This window comes from Hevea brasiliensis, chromosome 9 (assembly GCF_030052815.1).
Source record: "Hevea brasiliensis isolate MT/VB/25A 57/8 chromosome 9, ASM3005281v1, whole genome shotgun sequence".
In the NCBI taxonomy this organism is placed as follows: domain Eukaryota; kingdom Viridiplantae; phylum Streptophyta; class Magnoliopsida; order Malpighiales; family Euphorbiaceae; genus Hevea; species Hevea brasiliensis.
In genome coordinates this window covers 51,009,850-51,031,505 of record NC_079501.1, presented here as the reverse complement: position 1 = coordinate 51,031,505, position 21,656 = coordinate 51,009,850, and positions in this window count along the sequence as shown.

Below are 21,656 nucleotides of genomic sequence, written 5' to 3'. Positions count from 1 at the left end.
TTTTTAAAGTTGTTTGAATGTGATTCAAATATGAATTTTTAAATTTGTTTGAATGAGATTCAATTCTGAATTTTTAAATTTATTTGAATCATATTCAAATCTGGATTTTTAAGTTGAATATGAGATATTCAATTTAATTTAAGTATGTATGTTTTATTTAATTGTTAAATAGTGATATGCATAATGGATGATCATGGACTATAAAAGACCAATATGATTGTATTTATTTCTTTTATGTTTCTTTGGGATTGTAAATTAATTAATTAATTTTAATTTATTTTGGTCATGTATTATTAAGTTTGTAATAATTTTTGGGTTGTAATTTCATTTATTTAAGTTCTTATAAATTCGCCTTGGTATGCCAAGGATTACCATGTAATATTGGATTGCAAGAAGTTCAAGGAGGTCAAGAGCATTGGTGCGACCAGTGGGAGGAATTCAAGATCAAGTGTTGATTATGTACTCCTTCAACAACTCTTGTAAAATGAATGAATGAATGAAATGCACCTAGGAATGCCCTGATTCAATTCTTGGTGTCTCAGAATTGAATCCCCTAGAAAGTCCATGATCATACCATATTTTTTGCTTATCCATGAATGCATGAGATGTATGGGAATGTATGCTATTATATGATATATGCATGCTAATTGGATAATGTGCAAAGTGAGACCTTAATAGTAATTAGAATGACCATAAAATCTTCCAAACAAATGATTAAGTTGGAAATGCTATAATTAAAGTAATTATAACATAGGCCCTCCATTGGGCAATTATTTTAAAAAATTTTAAATAGTTGCATAAGATGCAATTAATTTAAGAGATTTTCTTAAGAATAATTGTTAAGCATGAGATATTGTAAATATGTAAATGGTTTAGTGGCCAATATTGGATGTACCTGAGGAAATTAAAATTATTTGCATAATTACTAGCTCAATGGGATCAACTTAACTAATGCATGATAAGTCAATAATGGATGTACCAGAGATTTTGAGCATTAGGGGCTAGGTAAAGGATTGAACCTCACATGAGATGTGATGGGCAAGGCGTTGCTCACTTATAGTTTATTGTAATTCCAATAATGGATGTACCTGAGGTTGATCAATAGAATTATAAGAATTCAATCACCCACTAGAAATCTATCAAACTAGGATTTCCGTTTTCTACTTTGGAAGTGTAGGATTCGCTAAGTTAGTGGGAGGACCAATTTGATTAAAAGACCATAATCATTTTGGTTAATTACATGATACATTTACTAATTAATCTGGTTATTTTCTGCAGTTAATTTTCTGATAAAAATGAGCACGAAACAACCACCACCATCCAATATCCTTGCAAGCATACTTGATCACAATAGGTTGACAGGACCTAATCTGTCTGATTGGCTAAGAAATTCGAAACTTGTCCTAAACCTTGAACATATAGGATATGTTCTAGATTCAAATGTTCCTGGTCCCTTACCTCCAGAGGCCACACAAGAGGAACATAAAACTTTGGATAAGTGGAAGGAGCATGATATGAGAGCTAAGTGTTACATGCTTGCTTCCATGAGTAATGAGTTACAAAAGCAACATGAGAACATGCAGAGTGTGAGTGAGATCCTCCTTCGCCAACAAGAGTTGTATGGTGAGCACAACAGGAATGCTAGGTATGAGATATCTAGACAGCTATTCCGTATGAGGATGTCTGAGGGACAGAATGTTGGGGATCATGTCCATAAGATGATTCGGCTGATTGAACAGTTGGAACATCTTGACTTTAACATGGATTTCCAACTACAAACAGATTTGATCTTTTAGTACCTTCCTGAGTCTTTTGGGAATTTTGTGACAAATTTCCATATGACTCAACAGGAATGCACCTTAGCTGGTTTACTCAACATGCTGGTTATTGCCCAAAAGAATATACCGGGCAATAAAGGAAAAGAGGTAGCTTTGATTGCATCTTCTTTTGCTGGAAAGTCCAATAAGAAGATGGGCAATAAGAAAAAGAAACTTCAGATTCCTGGTCCTTTCTAGAAAATAGCTAAACAAAAAGGAAGACTAAAGATGACAAAGGCACAGGAAAGTGTTTCCATTGCTAATAGGAAAGTGTTTCCATTGCTAATAGGAAAGTGTTTCCATTGCAAGTAAGAAAGTGTTTCCACTGGCCAGAGTATAGCAATCTAAATGAATGCAATGCCATGGTGAAAACCAACTCAAGTTTAAAATATATTTGGCACTTAAGGTTTTGTCATGTTGCAGAAGATAGGATTACAAAATTGGAGAAAATGGGGATTTTATCCTCATTGGGCTCTGAGCCTACTCTAACTTGTGAATCTTGCCTTCAGGGCAAAATGACTAGACCGACATCTTGAGAAGATGGGTCTAAGGTATTGTAATGAATGGCTCTAGTGCTAGTGGGAGATTGTTAGTAGTATGCCCTAGAGCATATCATTTAGTATGTATCTTGTACATATTTTTATTAATAAAAGGCATTTCCACTTTTCCGTTTACATAATATATTTATGTGTAACAGAAAAGGTCCATTGATATTTTGTTAGAAATATTATTTTTAAGTTGTTAAGAATATGAGTGACAATATTTCTAGCACAAAGTATCATAAATAGGTTCACAATCGAGGATACTTCATAATAAGGACATAACTTATCCAGAAAGATTATATTCATGTTTGTTCCCAAGTTATTTATATGAGATATAAATAAGATGGAATGGTGAGTCTCATGCCATATAACAAATATGATTTAATTAATTAATTAAAGAGTTTAATTGATTAATTAAATAGGTTTGGTTTGCAATTAAATTGCAAAGTCCCTAGCATGACTTGAAACCAAATCTAGATTATTGGATGTATAGTATAAGTTAAATTTATATTTAAAGTGTTTAAATATGAATTTAATTAATGAGAAATTAATTAATAGAGATTAATTAATTAATTAATTTATATTTGATATAAATTAATTATAAGAAGAAAAATAATTATTTTGGGTTAAGAACTCAAAATTAAGACACAGGGGCATTTTGGTCATTTCACAGTGTGACACGTGGCACCATAAGATGGTGACACATGGGATTAAACATAAGCTTGCCAAATGTTTTTTTTTTTTTTAATCATGTAAGATGATTAAAATCAAGATTAAATATAGGTTTGACACTTGGCACATTGTGATTGGGTCAGTTACTTCATGCCATTTTGTGATAAAATAGCCTGTGGCTATGTTGATTGAGATATTATACTTGGGTTTCATCCCTGATAATTATTACAACTTATTAGCTATTTTGTTGCACACCAGGAGACACAATATGACCGATGGTGTGATGGTCCAAGGTACTTAGTAGCCAGTGCCAGTTTACCCATTTATCCAGTCCAGTCGACTAGTATGGGTTACTCGGGCAATGATAATAAATCTTACCAAATTTTAATCGAATAATACTGCAATAAATATCAGGAATTAAGTCTACCAAAAATGTAAACACACATTCTGCATATTTACTTTATTTTAGTTATTTTATTTTATATTGTCACCACTAAGCAGAATTGCTTAGCGCGTCGCTTTTGCCTCATGCAGGTACTGGAGACATAGCTGAGGAGTCCAGCAGACCTCATACTGGGTGAGCTTTCAGATCTGCACACAGAGCTCAGAGTCACCTCACATTGCAGTGCATTTGGTAGGACATTAGGCCACTTTTGATATTTTGATATTTTGTATTTTGTAAACTTCTATAATGTCTATTATAAATTCGTGTAATTATGCTTTTGATGTAATTATCTATGAACTATGCTCAGTAATAAATGTGAGCATTTCTCATTGAGTTGACTGTGATATGAATTTAATTTTGCGACACTGAAGTCATTTGAGAAATTGTTGAGAATATATTGGTGGTTGACTAAGAATGATGTGATGATTTATTGGAAGTGTTTTTAATAGATTCAGAATAACTGTTTTTCTAATTTACAGCCAGCACTCTACCAGAATTTCTATAAAATTTGCGAAAAAAATTTAGATTACTCAAAAATTGTAAATAAATAAGTAAAAAAGGCAAATTGAATTGAAATATGATTTGGTGCTCCGGCACACTGTGTGGTATATCTTGCTCGGCTACACTGTAGACGGGTAAGGGGTGTCACACCAGAGGCCACTCAAGAGGAACATTAAACTTTGGACAAGTGGAAGGAGCATGATATGAGAGCCAAGTGTTACATGCTTGCTTCTATGACTAATGAGTTACAGAAGCAGCATGAGAACATGCAGAGTGCAAGTGAGATCCTCCTTCACCTACAAGAGTTGTATGGTGAGCACTACAGGAATGCTAGATATGAGATATCTAGACAGTTGTTTTGAATGAGGATGTCTAAGGGATAGAATGTTGGGGATCATGACCACAAGATGATTTGGCTGATTGAGCAGCTGGAACATCTTGACTTTAACATGGATTTCCAACTGCAGATGGATTTGATCCTTTAGTTCCTTCCTAAGTCATTTGGGAATTTTGTGACACATTTCCATATGACTAAACAAGAATGTACCTTGGCTAGTTTACTCAACATGCTGGTTATTGCCCAAAATAAGATGCCGGGCAATAAAGGAAAAGAGGTAGCTTTGATTGCATCTTCTTCTACTGGAATGTCCAATAAGAAGAAGGGCAATAAGAAAAAGAAACCTCAAATTCCTGGTCCTTCTAAGAAAATAGCTAAACAGAAGGGAAGACTAAAGCTGATGGAGGCAAAAGAAAGTGTTTCCACTGCCAGTAGGATGGGCACTAGAAAAGGAACTGCCCAGAGTATAGCAATCTAAAAGAATGCAATACCATGGTGAAAAACAACTCAAGTTTAAAATATATTTGGCACTTAAGGTTAGGTCATATTGCAGAAGATAGGATTACAAAACTGGAGAAAATGGGGATTCTATCCTCATTGGGCTCTGAGCCTACTCCAACTTGTGAATCTTACCTTTAGGGTAAAATGACTAGATCACCCTTTGTAGGACAAGGGCTAAGAGCTGAAAATATTTTGGAGTCAACACATAGTGATGTATGTAGTCCATTTAAGGAAATGGCTAGAGACAGTTTTCATTATTTTATTACCTTTACTAATGATAAATTAAGGTTTGGGTATTTGTATTTGATAAAATACAAACATGAAGCATTTGAAAAGTTCAAAGAATTTAAATTTGAAGTAGGAATTCAAATAGGAAAAAGTATTAAAGCTTTTCGATCATATCATGGAGGTGAATACTTAGTACTAAATTTGATGAATACTTGAGAGAGCATGGCATTGTTTCTAGCTGACTCCTCCTGGAACACCACAGCTAAATGGTGTATCTGAAAGGAGAAATCTTACCCTATTGGATATGGTACGTAGTATGATGAGCTATATTGATATGCCAATCTACTTTTGGGGATTTGCATTAGAATTAGCTTTGTATATTCTAAATAGGATTCCATCAAAATCAGTATCTTCCATACCTTATGAGATATGGCATGGAAGAAAACCAAGTCTGAAGCATGTTAAGATTTGGAGTTATCCAGCTTATATCAAAAAGCTGAACACTAATAGATTGGAAACCATATAAGAAAAGGGTCGATTTGTTGGATATCCGAAAGATAGTTTTGGATATTATTTTTATTTGCCTACATCACAAAAGGTTGTGATAAGTAGAGATGCCATATTTCTTGAACAATAGTTTGTTTAAGAAGGAGGCAAACGAAGGAAAATAGAGTTAGAATTGGAGAATTCTGACCAACTAACAAATCAGATGGATATAGATCCATCTATTCAACCTATACCTATTAATGAAACATCTACAGCTGTTCCTCATAGAACAACCAGGGTATCTCACCCACCAGTGAGATATGGTTTCCTTCATGAAGAAGAACAAGAGTTATCTACTCATGAAGAAGTAGATCATCGAGATGATCCACTTACTTATGAAGAAGCTATATCAGATATAAACGCTTCAAAATGGATTGAAGCTATGAAATCCGAGATTGATTCCATGTATAAGAATCAAGTTTGGGATCTTGTTGACCCACCTGAAGGTATTGTACCTATAGGGAATAAATGGGTTTTCAAGAAGAAAATTTGTTCGGATGGAAAGGTAGAGACTTATAAGGCAAGGCTAGTAGCGAAAGGGTTTCGCCAAAGGCAAGGAATTGACTATGAGGAGATTTTCTCGCCTGTCGCTACGCTTAAATCAATTAGGATTCTATTAGCAATAGCTGCATACTATGATTATGAGATTTGGCAGATGGATGTCAAAATAGTTTTTCTCAATGGATACATTGAAGAAAATATTTTTATGGAACAACCTAGGGGTTTTTGAATCCCAAGATGGTTCTAAAGTGCGCAAGCTAAACTGATCCATTTTTTAGTTAAAATAAGCTTCGAGGAGTTGGAACATCCATTTTGATGAAGCCATTAAGTCATTTGGTTTTATAAAAAATGAGGATGAGCCATGTGTATATAAAAAGGTTAGTGATAGTGCTATCACTTTTCTTGTCTTATATGTGGATGACATTTTGTTGATGGGTAATGACACAAGTATGTTGACAACTGTAAAGGTATGGTTTTCAAATACATTCTCCATTAAAGACTTAGGGGAGGCAACCTATATTCTTGGGATTTGCATCCATAGAGATAGAGCGAAAAGAATAACTACTTTATCCCAAAGTCTATACTTGGAAAGGTGTTAAAGAGGTTTAACATGCTTGATTCTAAGAGAGTATTGTTACTAGTAAGACATGGTATCCACCTTTCTAAAGAGATGTCTCTAAAGACACCTGAAGAAAGAGATAAAATGGCTAGGATTCCATATGCTTCGGCTATTGGAAGTTTGATGTATGCAATGTTGTGTATTAGGCCAGATATCGCATATGCTGTTAGTTTGACTAGCAGGTCTCAATTCAATCCAGGTTTGGAACACTGGATAGCTGTCAAGAATATCCTTTAATCAGAAAAGAGTTTCTGATAAGAAAATCTTTTTAATCAAGAACGGGAATTAAAAGAGAACATAATGTTCATAGCAAATGGGGTTTAACATAAATCATGACTCCAGCTCGAATTGGGATTTTGTAATAGAGAGATTCTAGTGCATAGTAACATATGATTATAGGTTCATTTAAGGTAAACCTTAGTACTAATTGGGTGGCCATGGCATGGTCTATGAGGTGCATAAAATGATTTATAGAAATCATTTATGGTAAGAAAGAGTTTTGATGATATCAAGAGTTGATATCACGTCTCATTGCTAATTAGTGATGAGCCTAGTAAGTCACACACATACACAAGTAATCACTAAATTAAATATGAATTAATTAATTAATTAAAGAGTTTAATTAATTATTTAAAAAGGTTTAGTTTGCAATTAGATTGCAAACTCCATAGCATGGCTTGAAACCAAATCTAGGTTATTGGATGTATAGTATAAGTTAAATTTATATTTAAAGTGTTTAAATATGAATTTAATTAATGAGAAATTAATTAATAAAGATTAATTAATTAATTTATATTTGATATAAATTGATTAGAAGAAGAGAAATAATTATTTTGGGTTGAGAACTCAAAATTAAGACATAGGGGTATTTTGGTCATTTCATAGGGTGACATGTGGCACCATGAGATGGTGACACATGGCACTACACATAAGCTTACCAAATTTCTTTTAATCACGTAAGATGATCAAAGTCAAGATTAAATATAGGTTTGACACTTGGCACAATGTGATTGGGTCAATTAAACCTAGAACCAATTAGCGGGTGACATGTGGCAAGGGTTTTAAGTGGTGATCTAGCTATATAAGTGTAAGGATGAAAGCACAAAAATACAATCTGCTCATTCTCAAAAAGGTGCTGCCACCCTTGGCTCCTCTTGTTAGTAGTATGCCCTATAGCATATCATTTAGTATGTATCTTTTACATGTTTTTATTAACAAAAGACATTTTCACTTCTCCGTTTACATAAGATATTTATGTGTAATAGAAAAGGTCCATTTATATTTTGTTAGAAATTCTATTCTTAAGTTGTTAAGAATATGAGTGACAGTATTTCTAGTACAAAGCATCATAAATAGGTTCACAATCGAGGATACTTCATAATAAGGACATGACTTATCCAGAAAGATTGTATTCATGTTTGTTCCCAAGTTATTTATATGAGATATAAATAAGATGGAATTGTGAGTCTCATGCCATATGACAAACATGATAGGCACTTATAAATGATAAGTAGGCCGAACCGGTGACACTTATGACAAGCACATGGAGTTTACTCTTATCAATGTTTTGTCATAAATCATATCCGTGCATATAATCTTTAGACCTAAGATAGCATAGTTCTCTTGTATATAGGTAGTTTGAGTTGGATATTACTTTCATACTTGTACTATGTATGGGTATATGGGTATGTGTTGGCTCCTATTAGTTATATATTGAGGTAGGTGTTGATCAAGATGGAATATGTTTCTCTAAGTAAATAGAGATAAAATCCTATGTTCATTTAATTGTTCTTGATGTTTCAAGTTCCTGGCCAGGACAAATAGATTTAATCAGAAAAGAGTTTCTGATGAGAAACTTTTTTTAATCAAGAACTGGAATTAAAAGAGAACATAATATTCATAGCAAATAGAGTTTGACATAAATCATGACTCCAGCTTGAGTTGAGATTTTGTAACAGAGAGATTTCAGTGCATGGTAACATATGATTATAGGTTCATTTAAGGTAAACCTTATTACTAATTGGGTGGCCATGGCATGCTATGCTAGGTGTTAACCATGGTCTATGAGGTGCATAAAATGATTTAGAGAAATCATTTATGGTAAGAAAGAGTTCTGATGATATTAAGAGTTGATATTATATCTCATTGCTAATTAGTGATGAGCCTAGTAAGTCACACACATACACAAGTTATCATCTAATTAAATATGATTTAATTAATTAATTAAAGAGTTTAATTGATTAATTAAATAGGTTTGGTTTGCAATTAGATTGTAAGTCCCTAGCATGACTTGAAACCAAATCTAGATTATTGAATGTATAGTATAAGTTAAATTTATATTTAAAGTGTTTAAATATGAATTTAATTAATGATAAATTAATTAATAGAAATTAATTAATTAATTTATGTTTGATATAAATTAATTAGAAGAAGAAAAATAATTATTTTGGGTTAAGAACTCAAACTTAAGACATAGGGGCATTTTGGTCATTTCACAGTGTGACACGTGGCACCATGAGATGGTGACACATGGCATTACACATAAGCTTGCTAAATGTCTTTTAATCATGTAAGGTGATTAAAATCAAGATTAAATATAGGTTTGACACTTGGCACAATGTGATTGGGTCACTTAAACCTAGAGCTAATCAAAGGGTGACATGTGGCAAGGGTTTAATGTGTTAACCTAGCTATATAAGTGTTGTTATGAGAAAAAATAAAACACAAGCAGCAGCATCTCTCTTTGTTCCGCCACTTTGGAGTGCCATTCTCTTCTCTTCTTGTTCTTCTCTAATCAATCCAAGAGATTAGCAAACAATCTCTTGAATTAAGAACACCAGAAATTATTTCTAGAGTCCTGTTTACATCTCTAATTTTTAAAAAGGTAGAACTTGATTTTCTAATTAATAAAACAAGCTCTAGAAGCTGTTGAAAGGCTGCCATAGGTGTTCTTGGTGTGGACAAACTAGAGGGACAACATTTGGTGTCCTGAAGACAAATCTCAAAGGCGCAAATACACTACAGTGCATCAAGAGGTTAGTGTGTTTGTTTTTTATTTAATTTAGGGTTCTAAAATTATCTAATTAATTTTAAAATCTTAAATGGGAAATAGAGATAAAAAAAAATATTAAAAGAGTTTTAATATGTTGTTTATCATTGAAATCAAACAGATAAAAATAAATCTTGCATGATACATGTGTCCCTAGGTAAAAATTTTTGAATTCAATGGTATAAACTTGTGTTTTTCACGCTTTCGCTCCTTCAATTCATATCAGAGCCACTATATTTGCCATTTAGATTGTTGATTATATGATTTCATTGTGTGTTTTGATCATGAGATAATTTATCCATTGCTGGTTGCAATGGTGGTGCAGCGACATGCTTGAAAAACACCATCAATGGTGCGCATGGTTTGGCTTCCATGGGTGGTTCAAGGTTTGGCTTTTAATTCTGCAATTGTTGTATGATCTAAGGCCTATTCTTTTACTAATTAAAGTGTTTAATTAGTAGTTTTAATCATGCAATTAAATTATGATTCAAATCTGAATTTTAAAAGTTGTTTGAATGTGATTCAAATCTGAATTTTTAAAGTTGTTTGAATCATATTCAAATCTGAATTTTTAAAGTTGTTTGAATCATATTCAGATCTGATTTTTTAAAAAATATTTGAATGTGATTCAAATCTGATTTTTTAAGAACTGTTTGAATGTGATTCAAATCTGAATTTTTAAGGTTGTTTGAATATGATTCAAATATGAATTTTTAAATTTGTTTGAATGAGATTCAAATCTGAATTTTTAAATTTTTTTGAATCATATTCAAATCTGAATTTTTAAGTTGAATATGAGATATTCAATTTAATTTAAGTATGTATGTTTTATTTAATTGTTAAATAATGATATACATGATGGATGATCATGGACTATAAAAGACCAATGTGATTAGATTTATTTCTTTTATATTTCTTTGGGATTGTAAATTAATTAATTTATTTTAATTTATTTTGGGCATGCTTTATTAAGTTTGTAATAATTTTTGGGTTGTAATTTCATTTATTTAAGTTATTGTAAATTTCCCTTGGTATGTCAAGGATTACTATGTAATATTGGATTGCAAGAAGTTCAAGGAGGTCAGGAGCATTGGTGGGACTAGTGAGAGGAATTCAAGATCAAGTGTTGATTATGTACTCCTTCAGCAACTCTTGTAAAACGAATGAATGAAATGCGCATAGGAATGCCTTGATTCAATTCTTGGTGACTCAGAATTGAATCCCTTAGAAAGTCTATGATCATACCATATTTACTGCTTATCCATGATTGCATGAGATGTATGGAAATATATGCATTTATATGATATATGCATGCTAAATGGATAATGTGCAAAGTGAGACCTAAATAGTAATTAGGATGACCATAAAATCTTCCAAACAAATGATTAAGTTAGAAATGATATAATTAAAGTAATTATAACATAGGCCTCCATCGGGGCAATTATTTTATGAAATTTTAAATAGTTGCATAAGATGCAATTAATTTAAGAGATTTTCTTCAGAATAATTGTTAAGCATGAGATGTTGTAATTATGTAAATGGTTTGGTGTCCAATATTAGATGTACCTGAGGACATTAAAATTATTTGCATAATTACTGGCTCAATGGGATCAACTTAACTAATGCAAGATAAGTCAATAATAGATGTACTTGAGATTTTGAGCATTAGGAGCTAGGTAAAGGATTGAACCTTACATGAGATGTGATGGGCAAGGAGTTACTCACTTATAGTTTATTGTAATTCCAATAACGGATGTACCTGAGGATGATCAACAGAATTATAAGAATTCAATCACCCACTAGAAATCCATCTAACTAGGATTTTCGTTTTCTATTTTAGAAGTGTAGGATTTGCTAAGTTAGTGGGAGGACCAATTTGATTAAAAGACCATAATCATTTTGGTTAATTACATGATACATTTACTAATCAATCTAGTTATTTTCTGCAGTTAATTTTCTGATAATAATGAGCACAGAACAACCACCACCATCCAATATCCTTGCAAGCATACTTGATCACAATAGGTTGACAAGACCTAATCTCTCTGATTGGCTAAGAAATTTGAAACTTATCCTGAACCTTGAACATAAAGGATATGTTCTAGATTCAAGTGTTCCTGGTCCCTTACCTCTAGAGGCCACTCAAGAGGAACATGAAAACTTTGGACAAGTGGAAGGAGCATGATATAAGAGCTAAGTGTTACTTGCTTGCTTCCATGAGCAATGAATTACAGAAGCAGCATGAGAACATGCAGAGTGCAAGTGAGATTCTCCTTCACCTATAAGAGTTATATGGTGAGCACAGCAGAAATGCTAAGTATGAGATATCTAGACAGCTATTTCGCATGAGGATGTATGAGGGACAAAATGTAGGGGATCATGTCCACAAGATGATTCGGCTGATTGAGCAGTTGGAACATCTTGACTTCAACATGGATTTCCAACTATAGACAGATTTGAACCTTCAGTCCCTTCCTGAGTCTTTTGGGAATTTTGTGACAAATTTCCATATGACTAAACAGGAATGCACCTTAGCTGGTTTACTCAATATGCTGGTTATTGCCCAAAAGAATATGCCGAGCAATAAAGGAAAAGAGGTAGCTTTGATTGCATCTTCTTTAGCTAGAAAGTCCAACAAGAAGAATGGCAATAAGAAAAAGAAACCTCAGATTCCTGGTCCTTCCAAGAAAATAGCTAAATAGAAAGGGAAGACTAAAGCTGATGAAGGCAAAGGAAAGTATTTCCACTGCCAGAAAGATGGACACTGGAAAAGGAACTACCTAGAGTATCTTGTTTCTCTGAAGGACAAGAAGGATAAACCTTCGGAAGGTATGTCCATATCTTGTTATTTAGATTCTAATGATACTCATAGTTCATATACAGCTTGGATTTTAGATACTAGTGCCAGTTTTCACATTTCTAATGATATGCAAGAACTAGCAAAAAGTAGCTGCTTGCGTTCTCAAGATGTTAGAGTTCGGATTGGCAATGGTTCAATTATTGAAGCTTTAGCCATAGGATCTAAATCTTTTTACATGTCTGGACATGTTTTGTGTTTGGATAATATTTTATATGTACCTAATTCCTTTAAGAACATCATTTCTATATCTAGTTTGACTAGAAATAGCTATGAATTTCAATTCACAGATTATGTTTGCAATATTTATTTTGGAAATAAATATGTTGGCTCGGGTTATATGAATAAAGGTTTTTATTATTTAGATAATAATGAAAAATACAAAATGAATACAAGTGATCTAAATGAATGCAATGCCATGGTGAAAACTAACTCAAGTTTAAAACATATTTGGCACTTAAGGTTATGTCATGCTGCAGAAGATAGGATTGCAAAACTGGAGAAAATAGGGATTCTATCCTTATTGGGCTCTGAGCCTACTCCAACTTGTGAATCTTGCCTTCAGAGCAAAATGACTAGATCACCCTTTGTTGGACAAGGGCTAAGGGCTAAAAATATTTTGGAGCTAATACATAGTGATGTATGTGGTCCATTTAAGGAAATGGCTAGAGGCGGTTTTCATTACTTTATTACCTTTACTGATGATAAATCAAGGTTTGGGTATTTGTATTTGATGAAATACAAATATGAATCCTTTAAAAAGTTCAAAGAATTTAAATCTGAAGTAGAAAATCAAACAGGAAAGAGCATTAAAACTCTTCGATCAGATTGTGGAGGTGAATATTTGAGTACTGAATTTGATGAATACTTGAGAGAGCACGACATTGTTTCCCAGCTGACTCCTCCAGGAATGCCACAGCTAAATGGTGTATCTGAAAGGAGAAATCATACCTTATTGGATATGGTACGTAGTATGATGAGCTATATTGATATGCCAATCTCCTTTTGGAGATTTGCATTAGAATCAGCTTTGTATATTCTGAATAGGATTCCATCAAAATCAGTTTCTTCCACACCTTATGAGATATGGCATGGAAGAAAACCAAGTCTTAAGCATGTTAAGATTTGAGGTTGTCCAGCTTATATCAAAAAGCTGAACACTGATAAATTGGAGACCAGATCAGAAAAGGGTAGATTTGTTGGATATCCAAAAGATAGTTTTGGATATTAATTTTATTTGTCTACTTCACAAAAGGTTGTGATAAGTAGAGATGCCACATTTTTTGAACAATAGTTTGTTCAAGAAGGAGGCAAAGGAAGGCAAATAGAGTTCGAATTAGAGAATTCTGATTAACCAACAGATCAGATGGATATAGATCCATCTAGTCAACCTACACCCGTTGATGAAACATCTACAGCTGTTCCTCGTACAACAACCAGGGTATCTCACTTACCTATGAGATATGGTTTCCTTCATGAAGAAGAACAAAGTTGTCTACTCATGAAGAATTAGATCATGGAGATGATCCACTTACCTATGAAGAAGCTATATCAGATATAGACTCTTCAAAATGGATTGATGCTATGAAATCTGAAATTGATTCCATGTATAAGAATCAAGTTTGGGATCTTGTTGACCCATTTAAAGGTATTGTGCCTATAGGGAACAAATGGATTTTCAAGAAAATATTGGTTCTGATGGAAAGGTAGAGGCCTATAAAGCAAGGTTAGTAGCGCAAGGGTTTCGCCAAAGACAAGGAATCGACTATGAGGAGACTTTCTAGCCTGTTGCCATGCTTAAATCAATTAGGATTCTATTAGCAATAGCTGCATACTATGATTATGAGATTTGGCAGATGGATGTCAAAACAGCTTTTCTCAATGGATACATTGAAGAAAACATTTTCATGGAACAACCTAGGGGTTTTGAATCCCAAGATGGTTCCAAGGTATCCAAGCTAAAGCGATCCATTTATGGGTTGAAACAAACTTCGAGGAGTTGGAACATTCGTTTTGATGAAGCCATTAATCCTTTGGTTTTATCAAAAATGAGGATGAGCCATGTGTATATAAGAAGGTTAGTGACAGTGCTATCACTTTCCTTGTCTTATATATGGATGACATACTGTTGATGGGTAATGACACAGGTATGTTGACAACTATAAAGGTATGATTGTCAAATACATTCTCCATGACAGACTTAGGGGAGGCAACCTATATTCTTAGGATTTGCATCTATAGAGATAGAGCAAAAAGAATAATTGGTTTATCCCAAAGTCTATACTTGGAAAAGGTGTTAAAGAGGTTTAACATGCTTGATTCCAAGAGAGGATTGTTACCAGTGAGACATGGTATCCATCTTTCTAAAGAGATGTCTCCAAAGACACCTGAAGAAAGAGATAAATGGTCAGGATTCCATATGCTTCGGCTATTGGAAGTTTAATGTATGCAATGTTCTGTACTAGGCCAGATATCGCATATGCTATTAGTTTGACTAGCAGGTATCAATCCAATCCAGGTTTGGAACACTGGATAGCTGTTAAGAATATCCTTAAGTACTTGAGAAGAACTAAGGATTTATTCTTGATTTATGAAGGTGGAGACTTGCAATTGGATGGTTATACTGATTCTGATTTCCAATCAGATATCGATGATAGAAAGTCTACCTATGGATATGTGTTCATTTGTAATGGAGGTGCAGTCAGTTGGAAGAGTTCCGAACAGAACACGACTGCAGATTCCACTACAGAGGCTGAGTATATTGCTGCATCAGATGCTACAAAGGAAGCTATTTGGATAAAGAAGTTAATGATAGAACTTGCAGTAGTTCTTTACATTAAGTCAGCAGTTCCACTACACTGTGACAACAATGGAGCAGTCATACAGGCTAAGGAACCAAGGTCTCATCAAAAATCCAAACACATAGAAAGGCGCTACCACATTATCAGAGAAATAGTTGGACGAGACGAAGTAGCCAAGTAGAAAGTAGGATCAGCTAAAAGTCCAGCTGATCCATTCACTAAGCCTATGTCACAGACTCAGCTAGACCGACATCTTGAGAAGATGGGTCTAATATATTATAATGAATGGCTCTACTGCTAGTGGAAGATTGTTAGTAGTATGCCCTAGAGCATATCATTTAGTATGTATCTTATACATGTTTTTATTAATAAAAGGCATTTCCACTTTTCTGTTTACATAAGATATTTATGTGTAATAGAAAAGGTCCATTGATATTTGGTTAGAAATTCTGTTCTTAAGTTGTTAAGAATATGAGTGACAGTATTTCTAGTACAAAGTATCATAAATAGGTTCACAATTGAGGATACTTCATAATAAGGACATGACTTATCCAGAAAGATTGTATTCATATTTATTCTTAAGTTATTTATATGAGATATAAATAAGATGGAATGGTGAGTCTCATGCCATATGACAAACATGATACGCACTTATAAATGATAAGCAGGCTGAACCAGTGACACTTATGACAAGCACATGGAGTTTACACTTGTCAATGTTTTGTCATAAATCATATCAGTGCATATAATCTTTAGACTTGAGATAGCACAGTTATCTTGTATATAGGTAGTTTGAGTTTGATACTGCTTTCATAGTTGTACTGTGTATGGGTATATGGGCATGTGTTGGCTCCTACTAGTTATATATGGAGGTGGGTGTTGATCAAGATGGAATCTGTTCCTCTAAGTAAATAGAGATAAAATCCTATGTTCATTTAATTGTTCTTGATGTTTCAAGTTCCTGGCCAGGATAGATAGATTTAATTAGAAAACGGTTTATGATGAGAAAATGTTTTTAATCAAGAACTGGAATTAAAAGAGAACATAATATTCATAGCAAATAGAGTTTGACATAAACCATGACTCCAGCTTGAGTTAGGATTTTGTAACAGAGAGATTCCAGTGCATGGTAACATATGATTATAGGTTCATTTAAGGTAAACCTATTACTAATTGGGTGGCCATGGCATAGTTTATGAGGTGCATAAAATGATTTAGAGAAATCATTTATGGTAAGAAAGAGTTTTGATGATATTAAGAGTTGATATCATATCTCATTGCCAATTAGGGATGAGCCTAGTAAGTCACACACATACACATGTTATCACCTAATTAAATATGATTTAATTAATTAATTAAAGAGTTTAATTGATTAATTAAATAGGTTTGGTTTGCAATTAGATTGTAAAGTCCCTAGCATGACTTGAAACCAAATCTAGATTATTGGATGTATAATATAAGTTAAATTTATATTTAAAGTGTTTAAATATGAATTTAATTAATGAGAAATTAATTAATAGAGATTAATTAATTAATTAATTTATATTTGATATAAATTAATTAGAAGAAGAGAAATAATTATTTTGGGTTAAGAACTCAAAATTAAGACATAGGGGCATTTTGGTCATTTCACAATGTGACACGTGGCACCAAGAGATGGTGACACATGGCATTACATATAAGCTTGCCAAATGTCTTTTAATCATGTAAGATGATTAAAATCAAGATTAAATATAGGTTTGACACTTGGCACAATGTGATTGGGTCACTTAAACCTAGAGCTAATCAAAAGGTGACATGTGGCAAGGGTTTAATGTGCTAACCTGGCTATATAAGTGTTGTTATGAGAAAAAATAAAACACAAATAGCAGCCTCTCTCTTTGTGCCCCCACTTTGGAGTGCCATTCTCTTCTCTTCTTCTTCTTCTCTAATCAATCCAAAAGATTGGCAAACAATCTCTTGAATTAAGAACACCAGAAATTGTTTCTAGTGTCCTGTTTACATCTCTAATTTTCAAAAAGGCAGAACTTGATTTTTTAATTAATAAAAAAAGCTTTAGAAGCTATTCAAAGGCTGCCATAGGTGCTCTAGGTGTGGACAAACTAGAGGGACAACATTTGGTGTCCTTAAGTCGAATCTCAAAGGCGCAAATACACTACAGTGCATCAAGAGGTTTGTGTGTTTGTTCTATTAATTTGATTAATTTTAAAATGTTAAATAGAAAATACAGATCCAAAAAATATATTAAAAGAGTTTTAATATGTTGTTTATCATTGAAATCAAATAGATAAAAATAAATCTTGCATGATGCATGTGACCCTAGGTAAAAATTTTTGAATTTAATGGTATAAACTTGTGTTTTTCACGCTTCTGCTCCTTTACCTCTCCCTTCTCTTCTTCTTCATCTATCATCAATTCAAAGAGATTGGCAAACAATCTCTTGAATTAAAAATACTAGAAATTATTTCTAGTGTCCTGTTTACATCTATAATTTATCAAAAGGCAAAACTTGATTTTCTAATTCATAGAAATGCTTTAGAAGCTGTTCAAGGGCTACCATTGGTGATCTTGGTGTGGACAAGCTAAAGGGACAACATCTGGTGTCGTAGACGCATCTCAAAGGTGTCAAATATACTGCAATGCATCAAGAGGTTAGTGCACTTGTTCTTGATCTAATATAGGGTTCTAATAATTAATTTGATTAATTTTAAAATCTTAAATGGCAGACGTAAATCCAAAAAACATATTGAAAGAGTTTTAATATGTTATTTATCATTAAAATCAAATAGATAAAAATGAATCTTGCATGATGCATGTGACCCTAAGTGAAAATTTTTTGAATTCAATGATATAAACTTGTGTTTTTCATGCTTCCGCTCCTTCAATTAGAACCCATGTAACTATTATGTATGAGAAAGTCAACCTTTGAAGGGAAATGGTTAAGTGAATAGTAACCTCAATGGTATAGGAAATGGTATACTAAATTAGAAAAACTATTAGGTTGGTTACTATAGATAATGCGATTAATGAATTTAAATTCTTAAAGTTGAGTGACTCTAGGATTTAAAGAAAATTTAGTTAAATTTGAAATCCATTAAATATTCATGGATTACTTGAAATATAAATGATAATTTATATAATTAGTGAATTGAATAAATTAATCAAATGAATGTAAGCATGAGACATTAGTTCTCATTATTGTAGAAAGGAAAAGTACTTTGAGTACAATAGTATATGGGAATCATTGTTGTGAATTTTGATCAACACAAATGATATAATGAATAAATATATGAATTATGATGAAGAAAAAATTTATGTAGAAATGTATTTTAAAAATTTATATTTCTGTTAGGAATAGAATTGAAATGTTATAAATTATAATTGAAATTTGTCATGAAATAATGAAGTCATAAACACAATATATTAATATTTAATGATATTATGTACCCTTATATTGCCTAGACATGTGTGTCAGATTGCATAGATCGGCATGCCAATAGGGTATTATTTTAGCAGTACTGCGTAAGGTTTTATGCCTATATTCATGGGTTTATGCCTGCACTTATGGCTTTTATGCCTAATTATATGTTATCATGGCTTTTAGCCATACTGATATGTTATCATAGCTTTTTAGCCATACTGACTGCATATGTGGTTGACGCTCCGCGTCCTATAGTATGACGGCCTGAGGCACCGTGGTGTCCAGTGCCAATGACCCGTTATCAAGTTTAGTCAGCCTGTCATAGGTTACTTAGGCAGTGAAATTTATTGAAATAAGTTAAGAACATTAGCAACTGAAAATATTAGCAATTAAATAAATGAGTAAGCATATTTAAAATAAATTAGATTAGTTATATAGTAGAAAGAATTGAAATGAATTGAAATGATATTAAAATTTAATTATTATGAAATAATCTGCAATAACCTAGAAAATATTGAATGAAGTGATAAAAAGATTTGCAAAAGTGATATAACTTAAATAAGCATTACAAATGCACTTATTCTTTTTATAATAATATAAAGTTAGGAATAATAATATTCATAGAATTTTTGGGGATTGTGTATTACTACTGTGAATTTAGGAATAAATTGCTTCTTAAGAGGAATAAATTAGAATGAAAGATAGTTGATACTAGAAGTATTATATTAAATTAGATTAAATTCGAGAGCATCCAAAGTATAATCCATTTCTTTTTTTATTTGTACATATTATTCTCTTGTTATATTATTGCACCACTAAGCAGTAATGTTTAGCGCGATGGATTGTTTCCTTTGCACAGGTACTGAAGATAAAGCCCAATGAATATTAGACTGGGATTTTAAAGTCCAGATCTGCAGAAGTGTCAGAAGTGTTCAAATTATCACCTCCTCAGCAATGCATGTAGATAAGGCTCACAAAAGTTATTTTATGTATTTATAATTAGTTATTATGTTAAAATATAAATTATGGAATTGTAATGAATTTGTATATCATATAATGTATGAATTTATGTAATTAGTTTGTAAATCATGTAAACTATGAAATTTGAGAATTTTAATATATGAAATGAGCATGAATGGATATGCATGGTAATGAATAAGAATCAAAATGTATGGACACTATTTAAAATGATGAGTATGGATGAGATCTTTATTTGAAAATGTTATTGAAAATTTCAAACAGGTGAATAGTGAATCACATTAAATGACAATAAAACAGGGGAAACTCCATCGGTTTCTCCTTAGAAAAAAATTGATATTAAAATATAACGAGAACAAATTATTAAAGGAATAAAGTCAGATAAGATAGGGTGCTTCGACACCGAGTGTGACATGTCTTGCTTGGCTACACTGTAGACGGGTAAGGGGTGACACAATCCCACATAGCCTAGTGGAGCCCCCAGTTTTAACCTTGTAACGCCCTCACCGTAGGTAGTCCATACGTTCTACTTTTCTGATGACTAATGTTTGTCCGGACAGCCAAAATGTCTGGAAATATACTTAAATGATAGTGAGAAGACGTAAAATGATGAAATACATGATAAGAAAATGCAAGAACAATTAAGAAAAAATAAAAGACATGAAATGCAATTAGGTTAAATGAGTTGGAACCATAATGACGGTTGACCGAATCGGGAAGTCACTGCGCAGATAGTTGACGACCCTAGACCTATGAGGAAACCCGAGAAATAATTTTTGGAATTTAATGAAAGGTCTAGTGAGGTACAAATAACATTAAAAATGTCAAAGAAAATTTAGTGAATCGATACAAATAAAAATGAAAATTTAAGGAACCGTCGAATCAATGATTTAATCGATAGTACCGAAAAAGTTGAACTACAATCTAAAGAGGGGCATTTTGGTCATTTGACACCTAAAGTTGACTTTTGACCTAAATGTCCTTTAAAAATGAGTGGTATTAAATTTTGAAAACCCCATGAAAATAAGAAATTATATGTGTAATGTAATTAAAGGAAATATGGGGGGTGTAAATTGAAATATGAAAACTTGAATTATTATAATAATTAATTAACACTTAGTGGGGCTATATAAGCCATTAGATGACAAAGTCCACCAATTCACTTCATCTTCTTCCTAAGACTTCTTCCATGGCTGAAATAGTCCTCCCATTTTCCTTCATGAAAATTGTTTCATGCACGCTTCATTTCTCCATGTTATGCCATAAGTCTTACAACTCCCTTCATTAAAAGTGATCCTCACACCTTGGGAAGACTATAGGCAGCGAAAGGAAGGAAAAATTCTAAGTTTTACAAGCTTGGAAATTTCTTGATTGAAGATTAGTGCACTAAAACTTGTCCTTCAACTTTTAAGTGTAATATACATACCAAATTAAGTGTGAATTGCATGTAATTACAAGAAATTGTTGATACACTTGAATTGTATAGATGTTTTTAAGCACATTTATATGCTATCTCATAGCATTTAGGCAAGTATTTTCATGCATAATAGTTGATTTAATTCATTTTTGTAATTTCTATTGTCAAGTCCTTAATTCCATGTTTTCTACATCATTTCAGGTGTTTGGGTGAAGCCCCACAGTATAGGAGTGCAAAAGGAAGCTTGGAGAGGTCAAGAGACTGAGTATTGTTACTGACACAAAGTACACGGGTCATGTAATCCAAGCCCTAGACCTATGTAACCTTCTGCTAGTAGAAAGCTAGAGAGCCAATGGAGAAATAAAAGTACACGGGTCATATAATTGGACCCGTGTAATCTGCAGGGACTCGTGTAAGTCTCTAC